At 37.1% G+C, this 13,123-nt stretch overlaps 1 non-coding gene across 1 annotated transcript; it reads right to left on the minus strand.

The window, feature by feature from the left end:
• Window positions 1-5,380: 5,380 nt before the first annotated feature.
• On the minus strand, window positions 5,381-5,483 carry LOC126021683 (U6 spliceosomal RNA). Its single transcript, XR_007500174.1, has one exon. It is a non-coding gene; the product is annotated as a U6 spliceosomal RNA (small nuclear RNA).
• Window positions 5,484-13,123: the final 7,640 nt, after the last annotated feature.

A 13,123-nucleotide genomic window follows, 5' to 3' on the forward strand; every position in this document is an offset into this window, starting at 1 on the left:
CCTAGTACTTTTCTTCAACTGCCTGGTCAAGTCTCCTCAACTAAACTAATCAAATCAAGTGCCTGCCCCATATATTTTGTATGAGGAGTGAGGTTATCTATGTAAAGCACTTAGAACAGTGCCCAACACATAGTAATTGCCTGGTAGATATTGCTATTATTATTGTTGTTATTATTATTATTATATTAGTCTGTGTTTTCCACTAGGTTATGTGTATGTTTCCCTTGCTTTAGGTTAACAGGAATCTACATATATAAAGGTGTAGATTTATATAAAGGAGCCTGCATATACCCCTGGTGGCCCGATAAAGCTTGTTTGCAAATTACTGCTCAGGAATTATTTTGTCTAAAACCCTTTTATGTAAAATGCCAGGCATTTTAATTCTGATTTTTTCTACAAAGGTCTGTGGTGGGAATAGGTCTTATCCTATTTCATAGCAAAATCTGAGGCCCAGAAAGGTTAAATGATTTGCTCAAGGACATAGTAAATGAGTGGTGACTAGGAGATAGAAATTATATGACTTCTTGCCCACTGCCCCAGATGAGGCTCATTCTATGTAGATGTTATGATGTTCATACTTAATATTATAAATCCAAATGACCCGGATTCATCTTACATTTTCTGTGTTGGAGCAGTATACAGATGGTGAACATAAAAAAGCAGGTTACAAGTCAAATGTGGTGTCATGAATAGAAAGTCTATAAAATTGAAATATGAGGCTTTATATGGTTTCATTTTTATTTGAGGCTGATTATTCCTTTTGACTCACAGGAAAATGCTATTTATTTGTTCTGTGAAAAAGGCATATTCGAGTGCAAAATTATCTCTGTCAATTGCAAAAGAAAATTATCAACTATATAAAATGTTAAAGAAAGATAACCTTGGCAACTTCAAAAGTAATAAAGCATGCCATTATAAGAAGTAAATTTTTATACTAGCAGCAATTTATAATAAAACATTAAATCCATATTTATTGCCTGAAAAAAAACAAATTGGACCACAGTTTGTACCCACTCCTTTATAGATGCCTACATTATTAGAGGTGAAGGCAGTTAATGCAGAATGGAAATATACAAATTGAGAAATATTTTCTAGAGAAGTTTTAGTGACTGGGAGGAAGGGAAGTTTCTTTTGTTCAAAGAGTGCAGTGGTATATTGTGAATTAGAGAAAAGACTTAGAGACAGATGTTTGCTCCAGTGAGATAGAGAAGGAAATTTTATCAAAAGGGATGGGATAAAGAAAGAAAGCAGAATATCTAGTTATGAAATCAGAACTGGACAGTGAGAAATAGGTGGCAGGAATTTTTGGGGGAGGGGGCTGTAGTCCTTTTCCTGGCTCTTATGAATTACTCCTGGAGTAATCTGGACTCTAGGGGTCCAGATGGGATTCTTGAGATTGAACCCAGATCTGCTGTGTGCAAAGTAAATACCCTCCTTCTGATCTACCGTTAAGGTGATTCTTAGCAGCCATGGGAAAAACAGTGAGGAGACCTTCCTAAATGGCACTGAGACCTTCCTAAATGGCACCAGAACAACAAAAGAACCAGCCCCCTGATAGCATTTGTTCTTGGACAAAGAAACCAGCCTGCTGGCCAGCACCAGCTCTTAGAGAGCCACAGGTTTGGTGCTGTCTCCTGGTGGCCTTCTAGCAGAGACCAGAGGGAGCATGCACTCCTGTTGAAAGTGAGGTTCTCCAAAGTGGGGTGAAAGGAGCTCTGGAAGACTGGTTAATGTACAGCAGACTATTTGGGAGGGAAATATTGGAAGGGAAAACTACTAAACTAAAATGAACACACACACACAGACACACACAATTCTAAAAAGCCTCAAACAGGTCTAACCCCAGGCTAGGAAAACTGAGTTATTTTGCTTCAGTTCATACAGTGATTTGGGGCTGAGACTAAACTCACATTGCTTCTCTTAATGCAAAAACTCTCACCAAGTGCAGTTGGTGGCTTTTGGGGCATCTATTATATGTCCAATGCAGCCCTGGAAAAATACATGTGAGGGACAGAAGTGTTTCTCATGGTGCAGAGGGGGAAACTGAGCTCCATCTCACTGACAATCATGTTCATGGCTAAGCCTGCATCACTGCAAAGATTACAGAACTTGGCACCTGCTTCTCCCTGCCACTTGGAGGCCACACACATGAATTGCTAGTTTGCCATCTCCAAGTGATTGTTTAAGCAATAGCAAGATGTGAAAAGGCAACATTTTCAGGAATAGACTGTTAAAGTGTGTCTTTTCTTTCTCTCTCTTCCCCGAGGACACACACTGCTTAGCTTTTACTTTTTCTTGCTCCTGGAGATGGAAACTACTTGGCAGATTTCTCCAACTACATCGAAGAAGGTAGCCAGGAAGGGATTTGAATAAAGAGGAAAATAATAGCTAATTCATGCTGACTTCTCCAAAAAAGACTCCTCTTTGTCTCTCTACTGGTGTGGGGTCTGTATAGGTCTGCAGTCTCAAGAAAAAATTGATTCAGAGACTTGTCAGATGCTGACCTGAACATTTTCCTGCGACCTCACCTATAGTTCAGTGATAGTGGACTTGCCTTACATGTCACTGACCTGGTTTGCTCTCCAGCCCTACACCTACTAGGTGTGGTCCCTGACTTCAGAGCCAGGAGTAACTCCTAAGTGCCTTTGGGTGTGCCCCCCAAACCAAACAACTACAATAACAATGAGCAAACATGTTCCCTCTTTTAGCAAAGAAACAATTTCAGGTCTATATTCCTTTTTAAAATGTTAGAAATTACTCCTGGATTTGCTTGTATGAGCATATGCAGCTCTAAAAATTGAACCCAGGTCAGCTGTATGTGAGACAAGCATCCTTGTACATACTTTAATATCTCAGTCCCTCCCAAGCCAAACATTTTTTGTATGCAGAGATGTAGAATTTCTTTGACTCTCATTCCTAAAAATGGGAGGGGTGAGAGGGTGGTAGGAAAAAAGCTATAAGACAAATAGGCTTGTGGGTTGGCCTGAGTTTGGGCAATGGGGTGGTAAGCAGAAGAAAGGAGTCTACTGAGTTATTGCTTTCAATACAGTAAGAGTTCAGGGCTGCCCCAGGAGCAAAAACAGGTATGTTACCAGGTTGGTGAACATAGAGGCGCTGAGCCACAAATGATCAAATATCCCTGTTGGCAGTAACTCACACAGAGTGAACATCTGAGCTCAAAACGCAGGATTCAGGGCTTAGTTTGGTGTCTCTGTGTGCACCTCTAATGTTGTGATTATGGGCTCAATGGGATAAGTTTTCTTTATATTTGTTGTGAATCGAAGACTTCAATTCTTCAACAATTCTCCTTAGGAAATAATGTAAAATAAGAACATGATGAATAAACCAAATAAAGAGCCTGAGGAGATTACAATGAAAATAGAGGTTTTCTTCTCCCTCGTCATCATTCTCTGTTCACTAAATCTTTATCCCGCTTCCCCAAGGTAACCAGTATAATGGATTTTCTGTGCAATCCTTGAAATAAAAATGCATACATGCAAGTAATTTTTTTCCTTTCAAATTTCCATAATAGAAAGAGAAGAAATATTTTTCAACTCATTCAAGAAGGCGAACATAACATAATCCCCAAATAGAAAAGATCTGAAAGGAGAGCTCAAGACTATTTCATTTATTAACATAATACCAAATATCTCAAATTGTAAATTGAATCGAAGTATATCTTTAAAAGGTATATTGTTAGAAAGTGAGTTTGTTTTAAATTAATGGGAATAGTTTCTATAGGAAAATCAACAAATGCTATAATAGCATGTGTTATAGGAATTTTATTACAATATTTAAATATGAAAATAAAAAAGTAAATCCAAAAATTTTGTCACTAATTTGAAATAAATCTTATATATGAGTCCTTCAATACAACATTTTAATAAATTAAAAATAAAAGAAGACTTCACTAACCTACTAATTTGTATAAACAGAACCAAAGTAATATATACAGAGCAAGTAAATGGAGAAAATGTGTTAAAATACATTTGGAAGGAGCATAAAAATTGTACCAATATAGAGAAGTTGTATATCAAAGAATATCAAGAAATTCTTTTTTTTTCAGTTTTTGGGTCACCCCTGGCAGCACTCAGGGGTTCCTCCTAGCTCTACACTCAGAAACCGCTCCTGGTAGGCTCGGGGGACCATATAGGATGCTGGAATTTGAACCATCGTTCTTCTGCATCTAAGGCAAATGCCTTACCTACCGCTGTGTATCTCTCCGGCCCCAAGAAATTCTTAAATATAACAAAATACATGTAAGAAATTTAAATGGTAACAATAACAAAAATACACAATGCTCTATGACTATTTGCACAGGACCCCTGAATATTCAAAAATAATTGTAATTTGCTACATCAACCAAGGGAAAATAAAGCAACTGATATTTTGAGATTTTCCTCTAAGATCAGAAACAAGTGATTACATTTTCTCAGAGGAAGAGGAAAAAACATCCAATGATCATACTCATCTGGGGACATTAAAAAATGGTATGAGAATAATACCCAAAGATAGTAGAAATGATGAGGGTAAAGATAGGGCAGAGATGGACCACCATAATAATAATAATAGTTGGAAATGATCACTCTGGACATGAACTGGGAGCTGAAAGGAAGTAAAGTGATATGCACGATACTACTTTAGTAGCAACACTGCGAACCATGGTGCCAAAAAAATTGGGAGGGGAGAAAGAGAAAAAAAAGTGTGTGCCATAGAGTAGGCAAGTGGAGAAGGAAACAAACTGGAAGGAAAACTGGTCAAATTGGTGAGAGAAAAAATACTAGTGAAAAGATAGGTGTTAAGACATAGTATGACTGAAACTCAATTATAAATAACTTTTCAACTCTATCTCATAATTATTAAATTTAAAAAAATTAAAAATTAAGTGAAACACTGTGGATTTTTAGTTATATTGAGTGATACTCCAAGTCTCAATTTGCTTTCTAAAGATGTGGTTAATTTGTTTAATGTTTTGTCATTCCTCTTAATATGGCCATGCTGCTACTTTTCTTCCCTTATGTTAATGGTTGATTTTGATGTGGTATATTGCTTTCACTGATTTGTGTATAATGAACTACACTTTCATCACTGAAATTATTCCAACTTGATTGTCATGTGTGATCAAATACACTAAGTTTTGTTGATTTTTTTGCATCTATGGTCCAGATATATTGTTCTCTCAATCTCTCTAATACATATACACTTTATTATTGTCTAGTTTTCAAATAAAAATAATATTGTACTTAAAAAGTAAATCCAGGAACATTTTCTCCCTCTACAAATTTTATACTTTGAAGAATTTAGATAGAATATTTTCTACATTTGCACTTAAAGTTTAATAGAATTAATTATGAAGCCATGTGATCCTCTGCTCTTTTTTTTTTTAATGGAATGCTTCATGAATTTCTGTGTCATCCTTGTGCAGGGGCCATACTAGTCTACTCTGTATTGTTCCAATTTTAGTATATTTGCTGCCGAAGCAAGCACAACTTGTTTTTAAAGACAATTTTGAGCCTTGGTCTCTGAACTCTCTCCAATTCTCACAGCTATTTTTTTTTTTCTTTTTGGGCCGCACCCTGTAATGCTTAGGGGTTATTCCTGGCTACTCGCTCAGAAATTGCTCCTGGCTTAAGGGAAGCTGGTGGATTGAACCATAGTCCATCCTGGTTCAGCTGTGTGCAAGGCAAAAGCCCCTACTGCTGCGCTATTTCTCCAGCCCCATAACTATGTATTTTTGATGGATAAAAGATCTGTGCTTGTCTTTAGTTTCCTTCCAGAGTGGAATGTCTGGCTTATCAGAAATAGGAATAGCAGTTCCTGCATTTGCTCTTGTTATCTTAAAATATTCTATTTTAAACTTGCATTATGAGTTTGTCTTTAGGTTACATACGAGTTTCTAATTTGCATGAAGAAGATGAATGCTGCTTTTTAAATACATACAGTCACTCTGTCCTTTTTATTGGTGGGTACAGACTATTCAGATTTAAGAGAGTTATTGATATATGTGGTTTAAGTACTGCCATTCTATCTTTTTTATTTCAGTTTTATTTTCCGTTGTCTCTTTTTCATGAAAGATAATTTATCTTCATTTGGATTTATTTTATTTGGATTATTTTCTATGATGATTCTCTCAGTTTTTTTCCTTTATTCTTTCAGTGTGTTTGCTACATTTGCTACAAGCTATATGCTTGTATTGTAATTATTATGAATATGATATCAGCTTTTTGGTGGCATTTTATTTTTTATGCTGGTTCCTATGGTGAACAGTGTGTTTTTTCACTCAAGATCTCTTAATTCAGTGGGTAGTGGAATTTGGGGGACCTTACTTCTTACATATAATAAGACTACTGCTAATATTTCAATTTGTCAAGTTGTATTTATCATTAGGATGTCATGGAAGCATCCACACTTTCTATTAAGATAAACCCAAAAATAAAAGTATAACTTTTTGCTATATTCCTGTAACAAATTATCAGAATTTCAAGGGTTTTAGACAACATAGATCTATTATCTTAACATTTGGTAGGTTAGAAATCTTTCATTGAGTTCGAATCAAAGAGTCAGCAGAACTGAGTATCTTTCAGAGATTCAATAAAATAAAGTTTTTAAACCCTATTCAGCTTCTAGCGATTACCTGTACTCTTTGATGGTAGTAACTTTCTCTTCAAAGCCAGAAATAACCATTTAAATCTTCTATCATGCAACAATGTCAGACAATGCTGTCTTCCTGTCAACCTCTTCTACATTTAAAAACCTTGTGATTTCCTTGATATGATCCTGGACAATATCTCTATGGTACAGTCTACTCATTAAAACCACACTTCTAATTGAAAATTGACCCATACCTAACTCCTTATACAAAAGTCAACTCAAAATGGATTAAAGACCTTGAAATCAGACCAGAATCTATAAAGTTTATTGAGGAAAAATAGGCAGAACACTCGAAGACCTATATATCAAAAAAGTCTTCGTGGATGGAGCACCAATGGCAAGAACTTTAGCATCAAACATAAACAAATGGGACTAAATCAAACTAAAAAGTTTCTGCATGGTGAAAGAAACCCAACTTAAAACAAGAAGATAGTTGACTGAATGGGAAAAAAAATCTTTGCACTAAACATGTCAGATAAAGTGCTGATATCCAGAATACACAAAGCACTCAGAAAGCTGAGCCCCCCCAAACCAAATAAAGCCATAGAAAAATGGGGAGATGAAATGAATAGACACTTCTCCAAGGAAGACCAAAAGATGGCCAACAAACACATAGAAACATGTTCACCTTCACTCATCAGGGAAATCCAAATCAAGACAACAATGAGATACCAACTTACACCAGTGAGGATGGCTCACTTCAAAAATAATGGGAATAATCTAAGTTGGCAGAGATACGGTATAAAAGGAACTCTCATCCACTGCTGGTGGGAATGCCCCCTAGTCCAACCCCTGTGGAAAACAGTCTGGAGAGTGTTTACGGAACTCAGAATTGAGTTACCATTTGACCCAGCAATTGCTCTCCTAGGTATCAACCCCCAAGTCGGAATGACATTCATCCCAAAGTATGTGTGCACTCCACTATTTATCACAGCACTCAGTATAATAGCCAGGTCTTGGAACCAACCTCGATGTCCAACAACAGACGAGTGGATCATTAAGATGTGGTATCTATACACAATTGAATACTACATGGCAGTCAGAAATAATACAATCATAGATTTTGCAGCAACGTAGATGGACCTAGAAAATATTATGTTAAATGAAGTAAGCCAGAAGATGAAAGATAAACACAATGATAGCACTATTCTGAAGTAACTAGAATATACACCATATATACAACTAATAATCCATGATCAAATAACAGGGCTTAACAGAGTAGAAACTCCAAGCACAGTAATAATCAACATATACTGGGGAGTAGTGCCCAAAACAAATGGAAGAGAAATAACAAAAATCTCAACTAGACATTATACCATAAAGAAACCAGCAACAGCAAAAACAGCAGCGTAGAGAGAACAGGTATGTAATCAGCCTTTTACTACAAAGGCCCATAAGAATTTCTTAGGGATATTTTACAGGATTTCAGGTAAAGATTACGATGGGAAATTACTGACTCCAATGGAATCATTTCAAAACAATATGCTTTAATGCCTTAACCTTACTATATTTAAAATAACCTCTCAGTTTTTCTGTCCATAGGGGTTCTTGGATACAAAAGGTGGACAACTTAAGGTGGCAACATGGTGCTCAGTCACACGAGATACCATACTCAGTTTGCATTATGAAAATGTCTTGATAAAACTTTTTAACATAACCTTTATCTCTAGGTTATACCCTCTTTTAGGACCTGAAGCACATGACCAGCCAGACCACCGAAGCAGCAACTGTGACTACAGACTTATACTACAGAGCCTACTCATAGAACATGTTCAAGCAAACTAACATGCCCTTGCTCATTTCTCCTCTCTTCTCACTACTTTTTTTTCCTTTCTCTCTCTCTTCTTTTCTCCCTCTTCTTGTTCTACCATTTACACTTCATTATCATCAATTCAATCCATGTCATCTAAAAACCACATGGTTACCTCCTCTAAAGGAAAGGAAAGCTGATATATAAGGTGCTTTGGAAAATACTACAAAGGGTAAACACCTTTATAAATATACCTCACTAACACAATGTTTAGTACTCAAGATGTGAAACCTATAGTTATCCAAAAGTTGATCTATTAGTTTCTTCACCTTACATGTACTATATTTACCTATCTTTCTGTACTTAGCTTATCTCTTGCTCTCCTCACCTCTTTTTATTAAGATATACCTAAGCTAACTTCTATATGTTTATATGTGGGCAGAGGCACACAGGGATAGGAATCCTCCTTGAGAGACAAACCTATATTATAAACAACCCATACAATAGCCCATATAGCCGCTTCCATATACTATCCCTTTTCCCTCTTCAGAAATCCGACTATCCCTTCACCCCCCAATCCCATCCCCAATTTCCCACCTTATGAAAACTCTTCACCCTCAGTACTTAATCCATTGGGCAACAAGACCGACCTCCTACCCCAACGAACCAGTACCCAGCACCCAAGCGAAGAGAGACCCACTCAAATCCACACCTCATTCCCGGCAAGAAAATACAACCAACACCCCTACTGACTCATGCTGTGTGGCCCTCCTTATCACCTCTCCCTAACGTGGACTGTGGCTTGATGCCGGACTTAGTTCCAAAAGAATCCCCACTGCAAGAACTCTACCCATGACCTCCCTGCCGCAAATCTTTTCTCAATCTCAAGAAGGCCAGGGTGTGTGATGAAAAGGCACCCTGGCACCCACACACCACAAAAAAATCTCAAAAGACAATGGGGAAGCCTATACTTTCATCATAAATATAAGACCTATATAACACTACCTATTAACCTGTTTTCCCCCAAATGTAAGGTAATATGCATCTCTTTGTCCCTTTAATTATTTTTTAAATTTTATTTTAAAAAATCTTTTTTCTTTATATATATATATATTTGTTTTTTGTCTTCTTTCTGTTTTCTTCTCTTTCTATCCCCCAAATGCACCAGCAATATATGTAGCAGAATTTCTTCCTGCAAAGGCACACTAAAAAAGGGGAAATATTACGTATAAAAACAAGCTCTTATCTACTAGGGATCAGAACTCATACTTTTTTACAACACAGAGCCATCTCCCACCTGGAACATATTCATACGGACCCAACTTAGACCCCAGGGAATTAGACACTGACAGTCCAGCCTTGAACTTCTGGATCCCAGACATAGAAACGACACAGTTCTCTACAACAGCTCCAGGAACCAAAGCCCTCCGGGGCATCCTTAATACTGCTCTGACACCAACTTTGCCAGTTCTAAAACGAGAAAATGAGAACAACTTGGTCTAAGAGCAGGTTGTCCCACCTCACCAGCCAACAATAAGACAAAATCAGAAGACTTGTCACCTTTTGATTTGTGCAAAAGCCAAGATCGCTATCTACAGATGACTGGTTGTTACAACCATGACTGGACAGTACGCATCCTGGGACCAAACAAAATAGCTCTAGCCTAGGTTTTGGTCTAGGATCTGTACAACAAACAAGATCTCTAATTCCAGAGGTCTGACTGAGACAATCGCAACTGAAAAGGTCTTCTGGAATCATAATGAAAGACTCTATCCCAGGCTCCATCCTAGGAGCAGTGCAATGACCAAGACCATCAACTACAGAAGATGGAGTAAAACGACACTGAAGAAGCAGAACTGCTAGAACCACAAAGAAAGACTTCATCATAAGCTCCGTTTCTTGACCTGTGCAGACACCAAGATCTCTAGATACAAAGGTCTGATTTTATCACCCATGATGAAGCAGAAGTCTTCCACAAAAGCAATCGAGGGGAGAGTAAATGAACAAGCAAGGAGTTTATAGTTAATCCCATGAAATTATACTTCAGGGGTGGAGAAACCCTGTATCTCCTAGGCCAAGGGAATTTCCTCTCTAATGCCCCCAATATTTAGTGTGCCTATGCAGGAAAATATAAAGCACAAAATAATCTTTTTTATCTATTATTTATTTATTAATTAATTTATTATTTTTGACTTCTTTGTTTTGGTGTAGATATTGAAGTTGTTATCTCCAATTTTATTTTATTTTATTTTATCTTTCTCTTTTTTGTGCTCTGGCATGGCTTTATTTCAGTACTGAGACTATTATGTGGTGCTTGTCTTTATTGCTGTAGTGCTCACTGGATATTTTATTTGACATTTATTTTTGTATTGTTGTGGTGTTTCAATTCCTTTTTTCCTATCCTCTCTCAAACTGAGATTGAGAGTCTCTAAGAAGGACTTCACCCATTTTTGGCTTTTTATATTTTTACCCCCATTTTATTGCTTTTCTTTCCTTCAAACAAAACCACATAACTTGAACTATCTAGTTCTGCCTCTCAAATGGAAGGGGAAATAAGGGAGGGTACCAGGACCAGATATATGATCACTGAGTAGTAAGCTAGACATAGAGGGGACCACTTATTCTAGCAGCCCATGGGGTAAGGGTGGAGGATACAGGATGCAGGTGGGAATGCGGATGGAGAGAGGACAAATTTGGTGGTGGGAATTCCCCTGATTCAATGTTAATATGCACCTAATACTGTGAAAGATATGTAAACCAATATGGTCAAAATAAAAATTATATATATATAAAAGTAAAAAAGAAAGGGAAAAACATTTCTACTCACAACTTTATTTATTAATATAATTTCATTATTTTTTTATTTTGTTGTTCGGGCTATACACAAAAGTGTTCAGGGTTTACTCCTGTTTTATGCTCAGGGATCACTCTTTGTGTGCTTGGGGATTACTGAGAATCCAAACTAGGTCTATTGATTGCAAGCCTTACCCACTGTACAATTTCTCCAATTCGATTAACATAATATTTTATATTCCAAATTTTATATTTTATATATATTTTATATTCCAAATTTGGGGACATTTTTAGATGCTTAAGATCCTTCTTATGACAATCAACATAGCTTGTAACTTTGAAGATAGGTCGTCAGAGAATTAATAAATCTTATGTTAGTAAATATTTTGCAATAGCAATTAGTGTACAGTCTCTGTTCACTACCTATATTGACAGAAAGATTATGAATGTTTTAATTTTTCATCTTTTTTTTCTTGGCTAATTATCCATCCTAATATAGAAGACTGAATTCTCATCTGTGTTTAATTCATCTGATATAGGTAGTTTCTAAATTTTATTAACTTCTTAAGAATCTCAAAATAGTAAATGAATTAATAGGTTCAATGATATCTACTCTATTTGTCATATCCACCATATTATTTTAATTATTCAGATTATATCAATATTTATTTCAGTAGGATTAGTTCAAATAAAGGTAAATATAGAAAAGACTATGAGTACAAAACAAAGATAAAGTATTTCATTTAAACTCAGTAATAAAGTAAACTAAATTAACTTTTTATAGTTTTTAATTTATACTTTGAGATCAAACTCAACAGTGCTCTTGTGTTATATCTGGCTCAGTGTATAGATATCACTCCAGGCAGCATTTTAGGAAATAATATATAGTTTCTGGGATCAAACTCAAGTATCGTGCATACAAACCACTTATTTTGCTAGCTCTTCGGACCTCAATTTGCATTTTGATAAAATTACATTTCTATTTCTATTCATTAAGGTTTTGGGGAAAATGAATAAATGCAAGAAATTACATTGTCTCTATACATGATTACATTGAAGATATTCATCAATTATTCCTAAAATCTAAATGAAATCTCCATACTATTTTAAAGAATATAACATACACAATTAAAAATTTTAGGAGTGAGTAAGAAATGGCTGCATGTGGGGGTTTCCAGGCAGAGTGCTGATTGCTCTACCTGCAGAGTCTCCACCCGGCTGTGCTTCTTCTGAGGAAACTGAGGACCTGAAGGGAGCCCTGTCCTACTCTTCTCTGTCTTTCCTGAACTCTGGAAGCTCTCCTCAGAGCCCTGGGAAGCAAACCCCAAAAAAACTACATTCGGAAGCTAGCCAGCGAGCCAGTGAGTGAGTAAGAAATGGCTGCATGTGGGGGTTTCCAGGCAGAGTGCTGATTGCTCTACCTGCAGAGTCTCCATCCGGCTGTGCTTCTTCTGAGGAAACTGAGGACCTGAAGGGAGCCCTGTCCTACTCTTCTCTGTCTTTCCTGAACTCTGGAAGCTCACCTCAGAGCCCTGGGAAGCGAACCCCAAAAAAACTACATTTGGAAGCTAGCCAGCGAGCCAGTGAGTGAGTAAGAAATGGCTGCATGTGGGGGTTTCCGGGCAGAGTGCTGATTGCTCTACCTACAGAGTCTCCACCCGGCTGTGCTTCTTCTGAGGAAACTGAGGACCTGAAGGGAGCCCTGTCCTACTCTTCTCTGTCTTTCCTGAACTCTGGAAGCTCACCTCAGAGCCCTGGGAAGCTAACCCCCCAAAAACTGAAGCTACCCAGCAACTCTCCTCAGAGTCTTGGGAAGCAACCCCAAAAATACAGCATTCTGAAGCTGCCAAGCAAGTGAGTGAAAACTACGCCTGTCCAGTGGGGCCCGACTGTGAAAAACTGTGAGTGCTGCCTGTGTGTGTCTCTCTA

The sequence above is a fragment of the Suncus etruscus genome, chromosome 10, assembly GCF_024139225.1.
Source record: "Suncus etruscus isolate mSunEtr1 chromosome 10, mSunEtr1.pri.cur, whole genome shotgun sequence".
In the NCBI taxonomy this organism is placed as follows: Eukaryota; Metazoa; Chordata; class Mammalia; order Eulipotyphla; family Soricidae; genus Suncus; species Suncus etruscus.